A 23,834-nucleotide genomic window follows, 5' to 3' on the forward strand; every position below is an offset into this window, starting at 1 on the left:
GTTTTACACTTCAATTCAATTCTAATCTTTTTTCTTTCTTCTTCTCTTTTACATTTAAGATGGGCTAATTTTAAACATGGATTTGTTCACATAATAGGTGATTTTTTTCCCTTTTCTCTTATTCAGTCTAATTCCGATCTGTCAACTGATACCACGTACTTCCTCCCGCCCTTCAGGATACCATATTTGTACCTACCAAATTCTCTGACGATTAGCTACACTGTAAAAAAAAGAAAACAAAACAAAACTCATATTTACGATAAAATACTGGCAACTCTGGTTTACAGATTCATACTGCTAAATATAGAGGGGAAACCCTAAAACGTCCATTGTCAAATTAAACAACAAACTACCGTAAAAATAAGTTTTTTTTTTTTTTTTAAATATATATTTTATTTCCTACATTTAGGTATGCTAATGACTGAGACAACAACACAGTCTATCTTCACCTGCCAGTACGCTCTTTTAGGGCGCTATCGTACTAGCACTGTTTGGTCCATTTTAAACGGACCAGAGTTCTTTTTCTCAGATAATCCGCTTCGTTTTGTAAATTTGAATGCGAATTCGAACCTTAGTTCGGACCAAACAAACGAACTGCGGTCTACTAAAAAATTGTGGGTCTCGGTCTGCATTCGCAAGCGAAGCAGGGTGCGCTTATAACAGTGGACGAGACAGGCGGAGCCTCTCTGTGCGGCCATTTCGTGGCTCTCGTTCTCCTGGAAATTACGACAATTAACAGTCCAAAAAAGTCACGAAAGTGAAAGTGATTTCACGCCTGTGTGACTTTCGGTACCACGCGGTTCCCTTTCATGGTTTAATTCTCCCCTATGCATTTTTATATACTCCAGTTCGATGGGATCGAGTCAGAACGGGCCGATGCCGCCATTGGCCGAGCGGCCACTTGATGCTACTCAGAAAGTTCGATTGGCGCAGTGTGAACACTGAACCTTTTCAACAAGTCATTTGCAAGTGTTGTTGTGGGTTAGCTCTCCAACCGGACTCTGGTCTCTTGGTCTAATGTGAAAGTGCCCTAAGCTCTCAAGGAGTCACGTTTTCGTAATCTTCTACACGCATAGCACCAATTGGTCTGCAGTAGCTCAGTAGTTAGCACGTTTGACTGCCGAATGGAGGCACAATGAGAAGATGAGTGACGTGAAGTCACTACCATCAACACTTGTTACATGTCAGTCCTGGAATAAAAATATAACAATGTTAACTATACTGTATCCTGTCGTAATTTTAAGAAAAACAAAATCTACCGTACAATTAACGGTACTCAAGCACTATACCGTTTTTGCATTATTTTTTAACATTACAATTCTGGCTACCACAACTGCCAGTATTTCATTGTACATAGTTCTTTTTTTTGTATTTTATTTTTATTTACAGTGATGTTTCATCGTTTGTTTTTTAAGATAAGGGGCTATGAACCCAACATTTTGATGTTGCACATTTGTCACAAAGGATGTCTTTCGACTGACTTTTTCCATTTTAGTGTGGATTAATTGTGATGATATTCTCAAATCCCATGATTGCCACTGCAAAATTTGCATAGAGGAAGTCATGTATACACACACAGGCGTAAACATAGATGCAGGATGGTGCAATTTACTGTTTTCTACCTCTGGCTATACCTCCCCTCACCCGCCACTACCTAGTGGCTATGTGCGGAATCGTTGGCTGCATTTGAAATTAGAGCTGCTTGGCTTGAAGCTACCGTATCAGCTAGTTTCTTTCGTCCCTGCTCTCTAATCTTATGTAAACACAGAAATCAGCTTCCAGCTTACTGTGGCAGATGAGGGCCAGCGATGATGTCCCACTGTGATACAGACCTCTAAAGCTTGGATTTAAAGTTTTGAGATGCTACACATTTTAGGAAGCTAGGTTTATGTAGGAGTAAGAGAGCTGTTTATTATCCCTGTATTGTTTTTCTACCTGGCAAAAGAGAATGTAGGAGAAACAACAACCCAAAAAAAACAAAAAAAAAGCTTGGAGAGGATATTTGATTTTCATCTGGCTCTTTTCATCTTTCTGCTGTGAATATCACGAGTTAGTAGATGTCCAATCCACTTGAAGTGGGAGGGTGGCAGCGAATGAACGTCCGTTCATTCGCTGCCACCCTCCCACTTCAAATGGATTGGATGTCTTTCACCTGGAGGCGGGGCTAGTGAACAGGCAAGCCAGGCAGTTGCTTAGGGCCCCGTTTGTACTCAACATTGTACTCAACAGAAACGACAATAATTGGCCGTGTGAAATGACACCGCAGTAGCAAACCTCCGTTGTAGGTGGGGTTTCACCCCTTCTGCTGTAGCAACTGGCACTTGACGCATTTATCGGACCCCCGCACTTTTCAGTGAAAAGTGAAACTTAAGTGTGTAATTGTAAGTTTGTAAGTTTATTGTATTTGACATACAGTGGTATGAAACCATTCTGAAATTGATTTACTTCTGTGTTTTGAATCGTCTTGTTGCATCATCCAATCTCTTTTTAGCTTCGACTGTCTGACAGACGGCCTCAGGTTTTCCTGCAAAACATCCTGATAAAGTTTTAAATTCATCCTTCCATTAATGATTGCAAGTTGTCCAGGCCCTGAAGCAGCAAAACAGACCCGAATCATAATGCTCCCTTTTTCTTGCTTTCCTATTTCTTTTAGACAGCAGTGGCTTCCTCCGTGGAGTCCTCCCTTGAACACCATTCTTGGTCATAGTTTTACATATAGTTGATGTGTGCACATAGATATTGGACTGTGCCAGTGATTTCTGTAAGTCTTTAGTAGACACTCTGGGGTTCTTTTTTACCTCTCTGAGTATTTTGCGCTGAATTCTTGGCATCATCTTTGGTGGACAACCACTCCTTGGGAGAGAAGCAACAGTGCCAAACATTTGTAGACAACTTCTTTGACTGTCGATTGATGAACATCCATACTTTTAGAGATGGTTTTGTATCCTTTCCCAGCTTTATACAAATCAACAATCCTTGATCGCAGGTCTTCAGACAGCTCTGCTGACTGAGTAATGATGCACATCAAACAATTTTTCTCATCAAGGCAATTATTACCAGGTGTGTGTTTGATAGTGGGCAGGGCAGCTTTAAACCACTCATCAGTGATTGGGCACACACCGGACTAAAATTGTTTGGTAAAAATTGGTTTCAATTGCTCTTTAAGTCTCCTTAGGCAGAGGGTTCACTTACCTATTTCCCCCCCTTCTGTCATTGTTTGCATGCTATCCTCATAAAATATGAAAAACTATAAATGTTTTGGTGGTTTTAGTTAAAGCAGACTGTTTTTTTCATCTGTGTGATTTTGACAAAGATCAGATCACATTTGATGGTGATTTCCTGCAGAAATGTGAGAAATTCCAAAAGGTTCAGATAATTTTTCATACCACTGTATATATTATCTACTAACGTCATTATTTTTTATCATAGCCTAATACATTCTGTACTTGTTTATTGTACATTTATGTCTGCTATAAGCAATTTTTTCCCGGCATGCACGGGCAGAGTGAGGCTTCTATCACCGTAAATGGTAGCCAATGAATTAATAAGGGAGAAGTGATTGCGAGTGTCTGTACAAATTCACATGATACAAAGGACAACTGCAGGAGGCAGACAGAAGAAAGACAAAGATAAAGTGGGATTGAACAAAAGCAAAATATGTCTTAACCACACTGAAAGAGACGTGTGGTGACATGACCCATGTCCAGAGCGGGGTATATATGTCATCTAACATACATTTTTATGAATGCCTTTGTGTACATGAGATTCTGTGGATGTTTGAGTGTGTCTATGTCTGGGAATGATCTATGGTTTGTGTTTACCAGGCCATGCTTAGGCAGGCTAGCCATCACCAGCGTATGAATGATGAATTACGGATGTCCATCGGCTTTGGTGAAATATTTATATTTGTGGATGTCTGTTTTTCAACAAAACATTTATTCAAAACAACCTTGTGAACGGTTTAAAAAGTTATATCAGTCAGTGTCAATACAAATCTGTACAAAATGTATTGTTATGTGTTTTCAGTAGGCTATTATGAACACAGTTAAGCAAACCGTGGAACAAGGTTTTTATGTACGTACATTTTATCAAAAAAAAGAAAATCAAAAAATTGCCCGATGGATGTAAGGCAGGTCTCTATTTAACGAAAGCGGCTATATCATACTACGTTTTCATCAAAGCATTTTTTTTGGCCCTGTAATAATGTTAATTAATTTTATTCTGCATCCCACTGTAAGAATAGGAACAATTGTACTGTACTTGTAAACTGAAGTGTTAAAGAGTAGATTAATGTGTCAGATTATTTCATTTACTTTTAAGTGCCTCTGACAGCAAAAAGCATGTTTATTTCATATTTCACACGGTATTTTATGCTCCTGAATGAAATGGACAGCCTGGATGTGTGTGGAAGTGGTCAATGTATTGATTACATTTTTTAAATCCTGCGCCATGAAAATGAGTGACTTCCTGGATTGATGAAAAATGCGCGTGTGACGTCAGCAGGCTAATCATCTTCAGCAAGGGCGTAGGTTTGGTCTCAACATTGGTAGGGACGCTATTACAGCATAACCTGCATATACACTTTTTGCTGGGGACGGGACATTACTAAGACCAAACAGATTTCTCATAAATAGCTGGTTACCACATAAAAATGAAAAAAGTTACAATTATTTTCATAGGGAGAAAGTCATTTTTCAGAATGCTTCCTTCATTTCAAGGAAATTTACAGAGGTTGTATTTCTGTGTTTTTTTTTTTGGGGGGGGGGGGGGTGAAATGTGCATAGGCTGCAAATATACTTTTTTAAAAATGATATAGAAAATAAATACATTTTAATTAATGAATAAATGGACAAAATGCACAGTTGATTTAAAGTTGACAGTAGAAAACATACAAGAAGACACCTCTAAGCAGCTTTCTACTCGAGTTTCACAAGTTAGCAAGTTCACACAGTTTAATGTTATGCTAACTCTGGTGCAGGTCGGACTGTCAGTAGCAAAATTAGTGGCATGTTCCCCACCTCCACAACATTGACATATTTTTACATTACTTACAGTGGCTGCTGCTGTTGGCAGAAAAAAAAATAAAAAAACAAACTCTTCTAATATCCCTCCTCTTCAAAGGGGGCGGAGGAGGCGGCATACTGACATGTATTTCTGTCGGGATTGTCTGAAAGTGGGGGCTCTAGTCAAGTGTTTGAGGGGGAAAAATGGACCGGCACATTCAGCAGGTGAAAACGGGTGAACATAAGTCTGAACAAAATAAAAGTAATTCACTTAATAAGGCTAGGGTCACGTCTATCCTAACAACACATGGGAAGACAATATAAATTACCTTTATAGCTGAACTCATTGTAAAATTCAAATAAGGTCGCTTAAAAGTTGGTGGGGACAATTTGAGCATCCTGAAAAGTTGGTAATGTTATGTCCCTACCATCCCTATGCAAACCTACGCCCTTGATCTTCAGTATACAGGTGGCTGGCCAATCGGTGAAGACATTGAACCCCGCCGCCGTGTGTGACATGTGTCAGAGTAGTTTTGTGTGATTTTTCGTTTTCAAAAGGCGACAATAAGACTTCGAAAAGCTGCTGCTGTCACGCCTGCTGTTTTGTTTACGCTCTTTCCTCCGTCTCTGAAGCCAGTGCAGGGATATGACAAAAGCCGGACTAACTCCGGTGGCATAAAATACCGTTCGGGCGAGAAGGAAGTTTTGACCATTATTTAATAATTTCGCCTTGTCGTACTGAAGAAATGCATTTTTAATTTTTCATATTCCATTAAGCACAAGACTTGATTTGTCAAGATTTGTCATGACGATAAAAAAATACTTTGCTAAAAAGAATATCCTGTAAAAATATTGGAGTAGAGAGATTGAAACAATCATGATATTTTGCTGCTCTCTGTTGTATTTTTCTCATTCTGAATCTTCCCCCTCAATGGGCTGAATTCTAAATCAGATGAAATCGTGACCTTGCTGACGTCATCGTCCAGCTGGGGACGCTATAGCGCTATAATGACAGGCGGGTCTAAACATTACATTGAAAGACTAATTTCTCCTCATCTGCGCTTTGCCAAATTGTTGTATATAGTCGAATCGTCTCGAAATATTATTCTAATTCACATAATAATGCTATTTAAGATATGCTGTCACAAGCAATTAAAGTAAATATTCACTTTCTTATTCTTTGTTATTTAGCTCACACATCTAAAAGGTGGTTATTTTTCAGCTAGATCAAGAAAAAAATGTTTTCAAATAATGTTTTGAACAATATCTATTCTTGTATTAAGAACATTTCTGACAAACAAGCTTTTTTAAAGATTAAATGTAATACCGTAGTTTATTGCATAAAATAACTCTGTTAAGCTTATTTTCAGCTGGCTGTTTTTATTTCAAGAAATCTGAGTAAAATTTATTCGAAGCACTGGCAGTTTTCACCTATTTGTAGAAGATTTACACGAAAACAAGGGAATTTAACAAGTTTTAAAGAGTTGTGTTTTTGCAGTGTATTTATATTAAACCACCACCCCGACTTCATCACACTTACTTTTATATACAGTATTTATTTTATATTGATATTTTACATACACATTTTCTTTTAAATTTTCATTTTTAACTGTAAATTGCAATTTTGAGATAGCAATATGAACAAAAACATTTGAGATCTTTGTGTTAAAGCAGTCTATTATAAAATAATAATTCTTGAGTGATCGTCAAGGCATAGTGATTAAGTTTATTATAATTTTAATCTTTATTCATGTCTACATTTGCACATGAACAATTCTAATTGTTACTGGTAGGTGTCATTTTAATGTGATGATAAAAAGATTCTCAAATATTCCCAAAACTCAATAATTGAAATAAGACAAGCAGGAGTCAAACAACCTTTTCCTCTCGTGCTTTAAGGTCCGTGTGTCTCTTTTGCTCCGAGCGTCTTTCTGAGTTCTTAATCCTTTACGCTAATAAGACACACGCCAGCGTTAACATTCAGGGATCAATTTCTTTTTCGGCCGCTTTTGTTAGTTGCTTCTGAACTTTATTTAGAGCCGACTGAAGAAAGTTTAGCTCCCTTATGAACCGCTCCTTTGTTTGACTGGTGTAAATAGAGATGAAGAACGGTGAGTGAAAATGTGCATTGTTGTTTGATAGAGTTGTGTAGCTGTTAAGGTTGGCATACTAACAATGTTAAATATATTTTGGGGATTTTTTTTTTGCCAAAGTGACAGGTGCAATGTAAAAAAAGAAATGCTCTGCTTGGTCATTGGTGGGCTTTTGTTGTGACAATGTGTGTGTCAGTGAAGCAAAGTAGGTTCAATCAGTGGAATTAGTGCGGTAGTCACCATTTCAGGATTTTGAGAGTGTGACTTGTGTAAGAAAGCTCTTTAAAACAGATCAGCACTCGATGATCCTTCTTCATATATATATTTTTCGCTGTCTTGATGTTCATGTCATATATTTTTGTAGCTCTTTTAGTACACAAACAAACCTTTTGGGGTTCCTGAGATTACAAATGTGAGCTTCCCGCCTAGGTCTCAACGCACCGTTGTCTCCCTCTTGCTCTGTTGCAGTCTCTCTTCTTTCTTGTTTTGTCTTCCTCTTCTTTTTTCAGCTCTCGTAACCCCCTCCCCCTTTTTGCTGTGTTTGTGTTTCCACAGCCTGCTTGTCTCAGTAACAGTAAATACCCATGCTACCTGACACAGATCCACCTTTCTACTTGACCGGGCACATAGAGAGGGTCAGCTGTTTGTGTATGTGTGTGCAAGCACATGTGTGAAGATAAGTGTATTCCCCACTGACCCTCTGCTCCCTGGTTTAAAGGACTGAGTGAACGCACCCTCTTACTCACTCTCCCTCAAGCAGACTCCCATCTCTGACATAAAACAGGTTTAATCTTTGACACTGTGTCCAAACTGGCCTCTTTGCAGGTGAGGGAAGCCTCCTGGGGTGTGTATGTAACCGTTACATTCACTCTGACCTAAATTTGGAGGACAATAGCCTGGAGGCTGTATGTGTGTTTAAGAGTGTGTGTCTCTCTTGTGCCACTGTGTGTTTGAGTGTTTCCGCTCTTTCGTTTCCCTCACCGCTTTTAGCCTCAATCTTTTTCTTGAGAAATACAACTGTATTAGATATTTGCTTTTATCTGCTCGACTGCAACCACTGGTATGCCACATGACTGCTCATATCAATTGAGAAAAGCAATATGACTTCTTTTCAATGCGCTATTCCAACCACACTGTAAAACGCCAAGTTGAAAATTGTGTAAGGGGATTTGAGGTGAATGGTGACCAGAGGTGGGTAGAGTAGGGAAAATTTTTACTCAAGTAAGAATAGCGTAACACCTTATACTAACTATCCGTTATAACTAGTTAATACATCATTACTAAACGGTTAATAAATGATATATCTCTGACTTGTTAAGTGTTTGTTAGGCATTTATAATTATTGCCTTATAGAGAGTTAATATATCATAAACTGATGGTTATTGAGTAATAAGTGGCTTGTAAGCTGTATGTCAATAATACCTAAGCCTTATAAATTAGCATTAGATCATAAACAAGCTATTATTAACCTACTAACTAATGACTTATTAAGTATCAGTTGATTGTTTATTTGTGTTATTGGGACGTTATTCTAAAGTTGCAACTACTCCCCATTCCTTAATTGTTATAGTAAATGAGGAATAACTGCAACTTTGGAATAACGTCCCAATAACATACAATACAATTTAATATATTAACTCCTGAAACTCTATATTACTACAGTATACTATACTATACTATACTAAAAGCGCTATACAAGTATAACACCATTTACATTTACTATTTACTATACTATACTATACTATACTATACTATACTATACTATACTATACTATACTATACTATACTATACTATACTATACTATACTATACTATACTATACTATACTAACTCACGCTTTACAGATCAGTTGTTAATGGTTTGCTGACCATCTACTAAACTTAGAAGACGAACAAACGGGTTGAAGTTCAAGGTACAGAAATTTGATGTGATATTTAAAGTATCATGTGTGCTGTACTTTACCAACAAAACACCACAGATGGAACATTGAACATTTTGGGTAACAAAACTTAACAAACTGTTAGAAAACACTTAACAAATCAACAATAAATTATTTATTAACAGTTTACTAATGATTTATTATCTAGTAATAATGGATAGTTATTATAAAATGTTACCAAAATAATATTACTCAAGTAAAAGTAAAATTAGTCATCCAAAAAAAGTACTCAAGTACAAGTAAAAATAACCACATTAAGCCAAAGAAATACAAAGACTAAAAAAAAAAAAAAAAAAAAAAACCATTGAATTCCGGCTAAAGAAAAAAAAAAATGACAGGAATGAAGCATGATTCGTCCAAAGAGCATGAGTGCTCTCTAGTGGAGAAAATAATTCCTAGTTTGAATAATGATTAGCTCCTTCATGGTTACTATTATGAAATCAAAAGGATCGTATCTCATCTTTTCCATGGTCAATCGGTGCTAAATAAAAAATTAGAGCGAGGTTAAAATCCCTGCTTTCGAGTCATGTTGCGGGCAGCGCTCTATGTCAAATATTTCAATTTTTAAAGACGCCACGTGATTGAACAGGCTGACATGATCACATCATCGGCAAGCTTGCGTCTGATTGGTATAATGGAGTCATGTGATTATTGTTCGACATCTCATTGGCGAAATTGGTAGAGTTACTCTTGGCATCGCTGGCAAAAAAAAAAAAATCTAATATAGTGGTACCTCAAAATTCGATCGTTTCGACACACAATCTTTTTCGACATCTGATGTAAAATTTGACCAACCATTTGTTTCTTCGACGACATGCTCGAAATATGAGGATTTATGACAGCACTGCAGTTTCTTTGTTTTCCCGCAAGAGGGACGCACGGTGGATTTTCTTGTGAGAGAAATCAACATGGGTGCAGGTGGTGAAAAAAGGTGACGCTTACCATTGAAATGAAGATGGAAATGACAGGAAAATATGAGTTTGGTGTGCACATCCGTGAATTGGCTCGGCAATACAGGTGTAGAATGTCTATGATCTCGACGGTCCTCCTCTGACCTCCGTTCGTCACTCTTTATAAGTTAAGGAGACAATTATTATTGTGGTAACATCACCAAAGAAATCGCCAGCTTCGTCAGGTTTTTAATCATTTATTTCAGAACATCATGCATTTGGGCAGAGCAGGAGACAATCTTTTTCTTAACACGCCTAATTGAACACAACGCAGAAACATACTGTATACCATTTAGAGCCACCACTAACAGTCATGGTTGCCCAACTAACCCTAACCTAACCCATTATGCATTTGGGCGGAAAAGTTAACTCGCTACAGTATCATTTAGTGAAAGCACAACAAAAAAAATATTCCTAGCTCTCAAAAAATTAATGTTCACAAAAAGAAAAGTGCTCAATGCAAAGATAACTGGCATTCCCAATCAAAATAGCTATGCAAAATACACGTAAAACTTACTCAGACTTTGCTTTGGCTAGATCTCGAATTAATTTAAAACTCGTCGTTGACACCTTGTGGTGTATTTCAATCACTACCTTACGTAGTTAAAGATACTGTGGAAGAACGGCAGGGAGCCCGATGTGACATCACCACTCGGCGACGTCAACAATGGCGAGCTATTAGTTTATTTTTTTGATGGAAAATTTTACAAATTTTATTAAAACGAAAACATTAAAAGGGGTTTTAATGTAAAATTACTATAACTTGTACTCAAATTTATCTTTTAAGAACTACAAGTCTTTCTATCCGTGGATCCCTTTAACAGAAAAAATGTTAATATTGTTAATGCCATCTTGTGGATTTATTGTTATAATAAACAAATACAGTACTTATGTACAGTATGTTGAATGTTTATCTCCGTCTTGTGTCTTATCTTTCCATTCCAACAATAATTTGCAGAAAAATACGGCATATTTTAGATATAGTTTGAATTGCGATTCATTACGATTAATTAATTTTTAAACTGTGATCAATTCTTAATTGTTTGACAGCCCTAATTATTACAGTAATTATTATTATTGCTATATTATGATTCCGATTCTTTATTCATATTTTTTTGTTTTGCTATGTATTATTGCCATTTGTAATTGTACCAGCAGTATTTATTAAGGATTTAGCGTAGGTTTTTGGGCTGTGGAACAAATGAATGCAATTATAATGTATTCTTATGGGAAAATCCTGCTTGACATACGACCATTTCGACTTACAAACAAGGTCCTGGAATGAATTAACTTCATACGTAGAGGTACCACTGTACAGAGGAAAAATGTAACAACACGTGTGTATCCCAAGTAGCGGAGTAGAAGTAGCAAATCTACTCAAGTAAGAGTAAAAAGTATGTCTTAGTGAATTACTCTTAGGAGTACATTTTTCTCAAAAAGTTACTCAAGTAAATGTAACTACACTGGTGACATTTACAAATCTAACATGTTTCTCTTAGAAAGACAGTCGCCACCACGTAGAGGAGAACAAGACATCAAACATGCTTTCTAAAGTCATTTTTCTGTATTGCAAAAACATCCCATCCATCACATACTGTTTGTATCACAGTTAAGTGAATAAGCATGTGTTTAAAAAGTCAAGATGAGAACCCCCTTTACGTTTCTGTATGTCAAACAGTTTTTTAGTGCCCTATAAAAATTTGCTACATCCCATTTTTGTTCATTCTGACTGTTACCAACATGTACATCTCCGCTTAATGCTTCTGTTCTTGATCTCTCTGAGTGTGTTTTATAAATTAGCGTCCTTATCTTGAACTACTACAGAAGGTGGATTATTAAAAAAAAGAAAAGAGTCTTGATAAAGGCCGGGCATTCAAAAAATACTATTCAATGTCATTGGAAAACTTGCATTTTAAATTGCAAAGTAGTAGAAGTAGAAATAAAAAGAAATTAGTCCGTCAAGAAATTCTTCAGTGATCTTTTGGTTTATTTTAATTAAGTTCAGATAGTACTGCAGACCAGCACTTATATCTTACAGTATGTCTTTGTTTAAGAATGAATGAATGACTGATGGATTTGGAGAGATTAGCCTATAGCTGATAAATGTGTTCATCTGAATGAAGAGTACTCTAACGAAGGACACGAAGCATTTTATGTTCTTTGTTTAAAACATGCTTGGGAAAAGTGTATATTGTGCTCTTTCAATTTCACTGTGTTTATCCCATAGTAGCAATGATGTATCATTGACCTGAGTGTCAAGCTCTACCCTTTCCATATCAAATTATTAGTTCTACGCAAACAGAACGCATCATTTTCTTGCACTTTCCAGGTATTGACAATAGAAATATGAAACATGAAACCAAACTGTGCTATTGCTTCACTAGATGCCAGAGCGCAATCCCAGAGTTCTTGTTGCTTCTGCAGTGCTGTCCGATGATGGAGATATTGACCTTTTAGGAATATTTACCATGTAATGCAATTATACCACTAATGGATTTGGCCCAATGATCTTTTTGTGCACAGTGTCAGTGGGCTAGTAAAGCGCTGTTGGCTTTATTACAACTCGCAGACACGCGGACCATGCACACCAGTCGAGCCCTGTGCTCATTTGCCTGTGTATGTTCAACATCTATAATCCTGCCTCTCTTGTGAAATCACACACGAGCTCAAACGAACACGCGTGTGTGCACACAGCCACTAACGCACACGTGCACGCCAGACCCCTTGTGAGTGTGCGTCTGCCAAGTCAGACGGCAGACTGCCAGCAAATAAGGGGGCTGTGATGGGGTGAGGGCTCATCTGCCGGGGTGAGCCAACTACAGCCACACACACACCAACACGACACACTAAAGCAGTGGCCACTTAGATTAACAGGGTTAATTACCACAACATGGCGCCCTGACTTTCCTACCGCGGAGGGACATTGAACTCTGGCCAGGGTTACAGTAGAACCAGTTGTACAGTGTATTCAACTGCACACAAACTTATGTACATATACTACTTGTACAATGGGTTCACGACAAAATACATAATTGATACAAGTTCTATGTAAGTGCATTTAAAAAATGTATATATAGTAGGGCAAATAAGTATTTGGTCAACCACTAATTGTGCAAGTTCTACCACTTGAAAATATTAGAGAGGCCTGTAAATGATAACATGGGTAAACCTCAACCATGAGACACAGAATGTGTAAAAAAAAACAAAACAAAACAAAAAAAAAAAACAGAAAATGACATTGTTTGATTTTGAAAGAGTTTATTTGCAAATCATGGTGGAAAATAAGTATTTGGTCAATACCAAAAGTTCATCTCAATACTTTGTTATGTACCTTTTGTTGGCAATAACGGAGGCCAAACGTTTTCTGTAATTCTTCACAAGCTTTTCACACACTGTTTCTGGTGTTTTGGCCCATTCCTCCATGCAGATCTCCTCTAGAGCAGTGATGTTTTGGCGCTGTCATTGGGCAACACAGACTTTCAACTCCCTCCACAGATTTTCTATGGGGAGATCTGGAGACTGGCTAGGCCACTACAGGACCTTGAAATGCGTCTTATGAAGCCACTCCTTTGTTGCCCTGGCTGTGTGTTTGGGATCATTGGGGCCATGTCTCATCTTCAATGCCCTTGCTGATGGAAGGAGATTTTCACTCAAAATCTCTCGATACAGGGCCCCATTCATTCTCTCCATTCATTCTTTCCTTTACACAGATCAGTCGTCCTGGTCTCTTTGCAGAAAAACAGCCCCAAAGCATGATGTTTCCACCCCCATGCTTCACAGTGGGTATGGTGTTCTTCGGATCCAATTCAGTATTCTTTCTCCTCCAAACACGAGAACCTGTGTTTCTACCAAAAGGTTCTATTTTGGTTTCATCTGACCATAACACATTCTCCCAGTCCTCTTCTGGATCATCCAAATGCTCTCTAGCGAACCGCAGATGGGCCTGGACGTGTACTGGCTTCAGCAGGGGGACACGTCTGGCAGTGCAGGATTTGAGTCCCTGGCGGCGCATTGTGTTACTGATAGTAGCCTTTGTTACTGTGGTCACAGCTCTCTGTAGGTCAATCACTAGGTCCCCCCGTGTAGTTCTGGGATTTTTGCTCACCGTTCTTGTTATCATTTTGACACCACTGGGTGAGATCTTCCATGGAGCCCCAGATCGAGAGAGATAATCAGTGGTCTTGTATGTCTTCCATTTTCTAATAATTGCTCCCACAGTTGATTTCTTTACACCAAGCGTTTTACCTATTGCAGATCCAGTCTTCCCAGCCTGGTGCACAGTTTGTCTCTGGTTTCCTTCGACAGTTCTTTGGTCTTGGCCATAGTGGAGTTTGGATGGAGTGTGACTGACTGAGATTGTGGACAGGTGTCTTTTATACCGATAATGAGTCAAAACAGGTGCCATTAATACAGGTAACGGGTGGAGCCTCGTTAGACCTTGTTAGAAGAAGTTAGACCTCTTTGACAGCCAGAAATCTTGCTTGTTTGTAGGTGACCAAATACTTATTTTCCACTCTAATTCGGAAATAAATTCTTAAAAAATCAAACAATGTGATTTTCTGTTTTTTTTCCCACATTCTGTCTCTCATGGTTGAAGTTTACCCATGTTGACAATTACAGGCCTCTCTAATCTTTTCAAGTAGGAGAACTTGCACAATTGGTTATTGACTAAATACTTATTTGCTCCACTGTAATTGATGCAAGCTCTATGTAAGTGCATTTTAAAAAATGTATATAATTCAGCTCATGGTATTGATAATTTTATGAAAATTTAACCAACACCTACATATTTCTCTGTCACTGATGTGTATACGATGAGACTAAGGCTAGGTTCATACTACAGGTCTTAATGCATGAATCCGATTTTTTCGTGTTTTTCTGACTTGAGTAAGACATTCTCTTGACGGTCTCATAGTCGCATAGAAGTGGACCATTTCAAATCCGATCTGGGTCACTTTCGTTTGTGGTTTAAATCTGATCTGGGCCACATTTTTCCAGAATGTGGCAGCGGTCTGAACTGTCGTATCTCCCAAATCGGAATTCATGCAGCAATTACGTTATCAAAGAGCGAGAGAGATGCTACGGTAGCAGTGCAGCTGTGCGTTTTTAGCGCATAGATTGCATTGAACACGGCTTTCGGGGAAGGGTCGGGCTTGACAGCAGTCATAAACAAATAAAAATGGGTTGAGGATAAGCCTGAGAATGATCGGTTTTCTCTCTGCTCTATATGAGCAATATTTCAAGATTGCTTACACGGCCGAGAGTCAGGGCAAACTGCCTGTATGTCGGACAGTGCGTGCATGCTATCAATCCATATAAACTTTGAATATAACCCTAAACGGGAATTATTTATGTCTGTTATTTGTGTCCTCTTTTTGAAAAGCAAAATATGATATCCCTGGAATGACGGATGACCGCCAGCATGTGTGGCCATTTGTTTTGATGCTTCTGCGCATGCGGGTCTTCTTGCTCAGCGCGTGTCGGACTGCGAATTAGTGTGCATGCGTAATACTTGAATGGTCTCAATGAACAAAGGCAGTCTGAACGGGTACGTCAAAAAAAACAAATATGACAAAAAATTGGATTTGTGCATTAAGACCTGGAGTATGAACCTAGCCTAAGGCTAGGTTTAGACCGCAGGTCTTAATGCACAAATCCGATTATTTTGTGTTTTTCCGACTCGAGTGAGGCATTAACTTGACGGTCTAAACAGGACAAGTCGCATAGAAATGGACCATTTCAAATCCGAACTGGGTTACTTTCGTATGTGGTTTAAATCTGATCTGGGCCACATTTTTCCAGAATGTGGCAGCGGTCTGAACTGTCTTATCTCCCAAATTGGAATTCATGCAGCAACTACTATGGCAAAGAGTGAGAGCAGCACGCAAGATGGCAGCGATGTAGCTGTTCAATATTGTTAGCGCCTAGCTTGAACTTGGCTTTTACTACGCCGGAGGCGTGCTTGACCACAGTCATAAAAAAAAAAAAAAAAAAAAAAAAAAAAAAATACATTTCATGATAAAGACGGAAGTCAGTGGGGATGCTTTCAGGCAAATTGTGCAAAGATGGCAGAGCAAAAAAGAGACAAAAAGTTTTGTCCGAGGAAGAAAAAAACGGGAAGCCACCATGGATGAAAGGATACTCAAGAATAAACATTAGCCCAGCTTCACTTGCTGGCGTGACGCCCCGCTGATGAGTTCGGGTGGAGTGTGTGTGTCTGTGTGTGTGGGGGGGTTCAGCCACACTACGCCACACGGTTGCTAACCGTCATATGCTATTGTTTAGCCACAACTGGATTCATTATCTTATTACTATACATCCTTCACACAGCCGCTGGAAACAGAAATGTTGTTTAATCCATCTGCAGGCGACCGGGAGATTGATTTTTGACTGATTGATGATTTTATGACACTGCGGGTGTGCGCTGGTCCTATAACACTACCGCTTTTGTCTACCAGTGTCTCTAAAATCAATCAATTCATTTTATCTGGCAGGACTGACTGTGAATACTCATTTTTCAATTCCATTGACTGCTCTAGACATCCAAATCATCTGATGTGGGAGGGACGTGAAATGTTACGTTATTGGCCCGGACATAAGACGGTGTTTTTTGCATTGAAACAAGACTGAAAAAGTGGGAGTCGTCTTATATTCGGGGTCTAGAAATTATACCCATTCACGACGCTAGATGGCGCCAGATATCATTGAAGCGAATGCTGAACTTGAGGAGAAATGTTCTGTCATGACAGATCTCAACTTCTCTCAAGTTTAACCAGTTTGCATTATTTTATTGCAATGTTTTTCCTTATTCAGATTTGTTTCAAGACTACAGTTACAGTTAGACCTCAATTTGATGGTTAATACAGTTGTTGCAATTTTGTTGTTTTATCACAATGGATTGGTTTATTTACATTTCAAAAACTAGAAGCCATTCATTTACGAAGGTGATTGCACTTTAGTTTACATATTTAAATGTCAGATATTAAGATTTGAATGAGGCAAAATAACATGCTTTTTCTCTCAAATATATTGTTGTAATCATTTGTTTCAGATGTACTGTTTTTATTTTCTGTATGAAAATTAATTTGGTGTTCAAAAAGTCTTTCGTCAAACTTGAGTCTTGAAAAAGAGGGGGTCGTCTTATAATCAAGGCCGTCTTATTTTCGGGCCAATACGGTAATTCGCTGCCACCCTCTCACTTAAAATGGATTGGACATCTAATCATAATAAATCAGTCTTTAAATTCTAAGCAATAAAATGATTGGACACCACGTCATCGTGAATTGCACTGTAAAAGTAAAAACCTCACGTGGCCATTCTTTAGGTGGCATGTAGAAAGCACAAAGTGGGCAGGCACTTGCATAACAAGGTGTGGTTTGACATCACAAAATCTCACATTTGAAATTGAACGTCTAGTGCCGTCAGTGACAACCAATAAGTTAAACGACTGCCCTATAAAGAGTTAGGAGTGATTCTCGTGTCCTCTACAGTGTGTCTGTGATTCATTCTGGTTCCTTGTCGTGACTTGCCGGCCCACATATTGCCACATATATTTTCATCTTTTAATAAGAAAGTGTGATAAGTAGTTAAACGGTAGCCATTTTAAGGTGCAAACACTAAGCGTGGAGCTGCGATGGCCATCGGGGATTTTGGCAAAATGTGTGAGGCGTGCTACTGTTGGCTTGAGAAGTTGAGGCACGTTTAATGCCGAGAAAAGGCAGAGAGGAGGTGATAGGAGGTTAGATCAGAGTAAGTATGACAGAGAAGACACACGGGCAGATGGTAAAACTAGTGCATGTGTGAAAAGCAACAGGAATCCTGTGTCTTTGCCAGTCTGGACTAAATATGGCACACTTTGCCACCTTTACACAAAGCCCTTCTCACGCAGTTTTTGAAAAACAAGAGGAGGGAAAAAAAATCACCTTCATAAATGCTGCTCACAACGAAAGTTCTGTTTTTGGTGCATTTGTAGAGTCTTCTAACATAGTGGCAATAAATCAGATCACTTGTTTGCTTTCTCTGAGGAATACATTTGTATTGAATTACAGTAAAGGAAAAACTAACTGTGACTCACGTCTCTCATACTGGTGACTGTATGAAAAATAATGAAGGCTATTGGCACTGTTATTACTGGCATTTGATAATTGATGACAAAGCAACATTTTGTGTTTAGTCTCTGAGGTTTGGAACGGTTAAAGATACTAGTTTTGCATTACAAGCTCAACATACAGTGTTCCTCAATGCTTGCTTTTCAAGACATTTGAACAGAATTGCATTTTACAGTAACTGTTTTAAGTAACTAAAATGAAGACACAGACATGAAGACCCACTTTTGTGTCTTTCGCCACAGTATAATACAGTATATTGGTTAAAAAAAAAAAAAGGACATTCTTTGCTCTTCTTTTAATGAGCAAATGCAGTGTATTTACGACCAAATTAAAAACAAATTTACCTATACTGTACAGGTAGTGCCCTGGTCACGAACGAGTTCCGTTCCCACGCTGGCGACGTATTTTGAATTTCCGTCTAAGACAGAATTCACCCAGTAAGTACCCCTAACTACCCTCTAAATCTAAAACCATCCAAAAACATGTATAATACGTCATTGTACTCCTAGCTAGACAGTGAGTTTAAGCTCTGAAATGACGATGTCAGACGTCCGTGTGGTTTGTTGACTTTTTCAGCTGCTCATGACATCAACACTTGAATGCAACTAAAATAAAAAAAATAATTTAAATCAGTTTCATTTTCAATTAACGGCGATTCAAATTTGTGTTTTATTACTAGCTGCTGACACAGCAATAACAATCCACACACACGATTAGCATCTATCAGTTAGCGTCTGCACATAATCAAAAACAATCACATAAACTCGCCTTAAGTATTCGAACACGATTGAAAATGCACAATTAACAGTACAAACGGTGTTATATACAGGTGTTGCCTCCGCAGATGTTTCACAAGCAAAAAATGTGCGCGCAGGCTTGCAGGCTTTCCCTTCTTTCTCTCACTCGGCTGTGCAACTTCCTTCACTGGAAGAAATACGCTCCTCCTCGTGTTTCCGCGTGCCAGTGCGCTCTTCTTTGTGTGTGCACATACGTTCTTCTTCATGTGTACATGCTGTCTAACACGTGCTATTAGTACTACCTGCTCTACGCTTTCTGCACCAAGATACTGTAAATGCATGCATCACAAAACAAAAGTCAACATTATATATAAAAAATAAATAAATGAGACTTCGACGTCATAAAGTCGAAATCACATAACTCGGGTGCGTTGTAACACGGGGACTACCTATATACAAAAACAGCTGTGCACTCCGACATTGTATTCAACCAGATGCTTCTTGGTCACGTCTGTATCGTAGCTCCCACCTCTTTCTCCTGATTGGCTCGAACATTACAATGACCTGGGAAGTTATTGGACAGTTGATGTTTGCAACACAGTACTGTATGATGAAACAAGGAACCAGACAGTGTGTTGCTTGCAAGGCTACACCTGACCATAAGCTCCACAAAATTTAAGAACGAAATCCATAAATTCGGCACACATGACTATAAGTTGCAGGTGTCAATGGGATATTAAAATAAAAAGATTTTACACGGCCACCACATTTACGATGAAGAAAAATTTACATTAACTTCTCAGTTTTCAGTTGAAAGAGTTCTTTTAAAGATCTACAGAGCACTTGATGAACTCAGGACTAAAGGCTGTCAATTCTAACCCTCTCATAGCATCTTTAGTGTAGCGCACTGTTGCTATCCATCCTCTTCAAATCTATCAAAATAGCCATAGCTATCCCTAAACTGTTCTTCTGTAATGGCATCAAGCTTCAGACGGGGACTTGGTCTGCAATAAAGTCCCTTCGGTGCCTGTTAAAAATGGCTATTCAGCGCTAGCATAGCATCTTCTTGTTGCTGAAAACTGTGGCTATCCATCCTTTTTAAATCCATCTCACCACGCAATGTTATTCTTATATGGTTCTTCTGTAGCGGAACATAGTATTGGATGGAGAGCTAGTGCAGCAGTCGGCATCTGTATCCATCCATGATTTGCCATAAATAGTTCTTCTGTAATGGCACCAAGGATATTCTCCTGACAAAAATGGAAAATACTTAGCTTGTCACAAACGGATTTTTGGAATGCTACCAGTGGCTTTGCCTGGCTCTGCCAGACTGTTCTCCCTGTATTTTTCAAACACTGAGGGGCAGTTTACATGGCGACTTTGCAACATGAAGACGCAATGACTGAGTAGCGGAATTGCCTCGCGTGCATATGAAAGGCAAAGACGAAAAATTCTGAATCCTGCCTCTAAAGTGGAAGAATTCGATTACGGGGGTCGCAGTGCATTCATATGCACGGAAACCGCCTTCGTTTCGATGACGGAAGCATTCGCGCACGTCACATGGGCGTGTGCAGCGGTGCTATTAAACATTAAAAACAGCAAATGGCGGAACGTCGGCTTTAATTTACTGTTTTCATAATATTTTCAATTTAAATATGTTGAATGTTTCCATTTTTGTGCCTTTTTGAACAAAATAAAATGCCATTGCTTGGAGAGGGCGGGCATGTTGTCTTCCGGGCTGAGGAGGTCAAAGTGCATCACTCGCTGCCGCCTCGTAAATCTGCACTGCCGCCTAGGTCCTGGCATGAATACTACAAGGTTTTCATGCGGAATTGCGACATTATTCAAATGGAATCGGAACCATATAAATGCAAACATGAAATTTTTCGTCTTCTCGGAGAGTCACCATGTAAACTGCCCCTGAGAGTATCGTCTGGGAACCAGCCCATTCACGGCTTGAATAGCAGGTACAAAATCAATCGACAAATCAGATTCGTTTATTTGCGTGACGTGTTCTTAACGAGCAACGTCATTGTTGCGCGTCGAAAGTCGTCTCCACAACAACACAGATGGTGAACGGGAGAGCCGAGAATATGTTCCAATCCACGGTAAAATCAGTTTTAAATGACCAAAAACACATCGACACGAGTCATTGACAACAGTCTGTCTCGCGCTAGCCATGTTGAATAAACTCTGCTATCTTCGTATGTTTACTTCCCTCGTCATTTTACTAACGTCACGTCTGCCCGTCACTGATTGGTCCACTACGCTGTCTGTTGGCTGTGGCTTGCTCCGCCCTGGAAATTGTACCCGCTGAATGGTGGCCAGACTCAATAGCTGGAACAGCGGTGAGTCTGGTGTACCAGGCAACCAGTGGCTAAGAGTGCATTTGCATGAGAGAATCTGCTTCGAAAATGCGTAGGAGAATATTCATCGAGCACGTGTCAAGAGTGTTGTCATCATGCATGTCATTAGAAACGCACCCTAAAATGTCATCATGACGTGCCGAGCCGCAAAGCAAAATAAAATGAGGTGTAAATATTAGAAGTCTGGTTTGTCCCTTAAATATCCACAAATATGCTTCGTCGCTATTTAAGAGTTTGAGGATTCAAATACAGAAAAAAAGCAGCGCCTTATTCCGAAAATTACGGTAAGGGAGACAAAAGAGGAAAGAAAAAGTTCCAATTGCAATAAATTACGGGTCGCTTAAAAGGTGAGCATTTTAGACAGCCTGCTCTATTATTGTGCTAAATAATGTAAAGTATGAATAAAATATTACAGTGACTCACATGTGAATACACACACTGTACCCTTATAGAAATACACTGTAGGTAGTTTTAAAGGTAAAGAAAGGTGGTGTAGGAAGTGTACAATTGGGACATGTTACTTGAACACATACACACAGAGCACAAACACATGCACTCAAACACAGAAAAACAGCAATGCTATGTTTCAACTTGATTTAGAGGGCTCAGCTGCAGGGAATGGAACTTTAAAAAAAGAGAAAAAATGAGGGCAGGGGACATAGACGGACTGAGAGAAATGGAGGAGAGTAGTTTACAAGTTTAGGTGTAGAGAAGAAGAAATATAGTCACTGTATAAGTGTATTTAAACAGAAATGGTGGCATCTTTTTTTTTTTTTTTTTTTTTACAAGGTCCAGTAGTTGCTCGCTGCCCTGTAAGGAGAAGTGTGCTTGGTGGAATTAATCGGTGCCTCTGACACACTGCACATATACATTCCATAGACATTTGAGAGCTCACCATCCCAAACAGCTTTGTCAGCTATTTTATGGGGACTTTTTCTCCCGTCGAAATCCATTCCAATAATGTTCTTTGTAGATCATTTCGAATGACTGGGATGATGGCTTTGGAGAGACATGCATGTGTGTGCTTTTAATGATGTGACTCAGAGGGATTTGGGGATGGCAGAGAGTGATATCCCACAAACGGAGAGAATAAAAGATCATCTGAAAGCCAAAACATATCCTTAAATGGACACACATGAATGCAATGGTGTCTGTGTATTTATCACTTCATCTGAAAGTTGTCCAACAACCTTTAAGACCTAAAAAAGAGCACTGATTTTAGATCAGAGCCACATACACAGTTCATTGTTAACCCTTAAACACCTGGACCTATTTTGTCCGAATTTGCATGCTTTTGATGTTGCTTTTATATTTCAAAGAAAAAGATGTTCACAATGGCCTGGTTGGGTCCCTTTTTCAAGACACCATAAACTACATGTCAAAACTGTTGTTTTCTTCGCTGACCAATGATAATCAACATTTTGGACCCAAAAAGACAAAAAAAAAATTCCCCAAATCCTTTGTCAAAATTTGTAATCTTGATGTCCCACTGACAACCAAACATGCTCGACGAACTGTTTTGAAGCTTGATAATATTTATGCGATTTATTAGAATAAACATTCAACAGAAAAAAATGAGACAATATTTTTATATTTGACAATTAAACACAAACAGCAGGTACGGTCAAAACAGGTTATATACAGTACACCAACAGTGCAAAATAGTGAAAAATCTATATAAATACATATATATTATCTAACTGGAGGATATCTCTTTGTGAGGTTATGTATTGCACCCATCACCTTATGCCACTCCCGGTGGCCCAAAAGTGTCATTGCATTTAATTGACTTTCCTATGTGTGATTTTAAAATCAAGAGTTTTCCGGTAAAGTGTTGTGTATGAAAGGTGTAAAGTAATAAAACAAACAAAAAAATTTAATGAAATGAATATTTTTTTATTTTTTTTTTTATAGGTCAAAATTTTTTTCCGAACTGATCATGTGACTAGCACCTTAGACGGTTGTTTAAGAGGCAAGATGGAAATACATAAGTTTATCAAAGCTAAGCTTTCAAACGCGACAACAACTTATTATTATAAATATTCTTGTAGCTTAATTTTATTGCTGACACTGCGTTTCGGGGTCATCCGCCCCATTAATCAAACTCCTCCTATGTAGCCTGCGCTAAATTTAGTTTTCGATTCATTCCGCACGTTTCAAAGTCGCTTGCTCAATCCAACCGGCCGTGGCTCGCTACCTCACCTCTCTTTCCTTATTTCACCTCGCTAGGCAATTTGTTAAAAATGTTCACATTACGTCTGTCCTTTGTGAACTCACAATGGGTCCTGGGATATGTCGTCATTCGTCGTGCTTTCGGTTTTGAAAAACAAGTTATGAATTAATTTTTTCACTAAATTATATATACTGTATGGCGGAAAACACAGACAAGACTGAAAAATCAGTTTCTGCTCTTGCACTCGTCTTTAAAAGAAAGACTATTTTTAATTTGTCCGTTTTACCCTGGAATCCCCCGTTTACAGATGTCGCGCAACCGCTTTTGTTTCAACCCAGCAATAAAACGAAGGTAATTAATTATATTTATTATTCAAAATGTCTGTCATTTTTAGCTTAGAATCATTAATTGATGTCTAATATTTTGTTTAAAAAAATAAAAAAGACTAAAAAATTATTCACTCGC

At 38.5% G+C, this 23,834-nt stretch overlaps 1 protein-coding gene across 2 annotated transcripts in view; it reads left to right on the forward strand.

Annotated features, from left to right (window-relative positions):
- The window catches only part of bcl11aa (BCL11 transcription factor A a), an 89,547-nt gene that overhangs the window by 25,473 nt on the left and 40,240 nt on the right, over positions 1-23,834 (forward strand). The gene's annotated exons all lie outside the window — the stretch shown is intronic.

Source organism: Corythoichthys intestinalis, chromosome 10 (assembly GCF_030265065.1).
Source record: "Corythoichthys intestinalis isolate RoL2023-P3 chromosome 10, ASM3026506v1, whole genome shotgun sequence".
NCBI lineage: Eukaryota > Metazoa > Chordata > Actinopteri > Syngnathiformes > Syngnathidae > Corythoichthys > Corythoichthys intestinalis.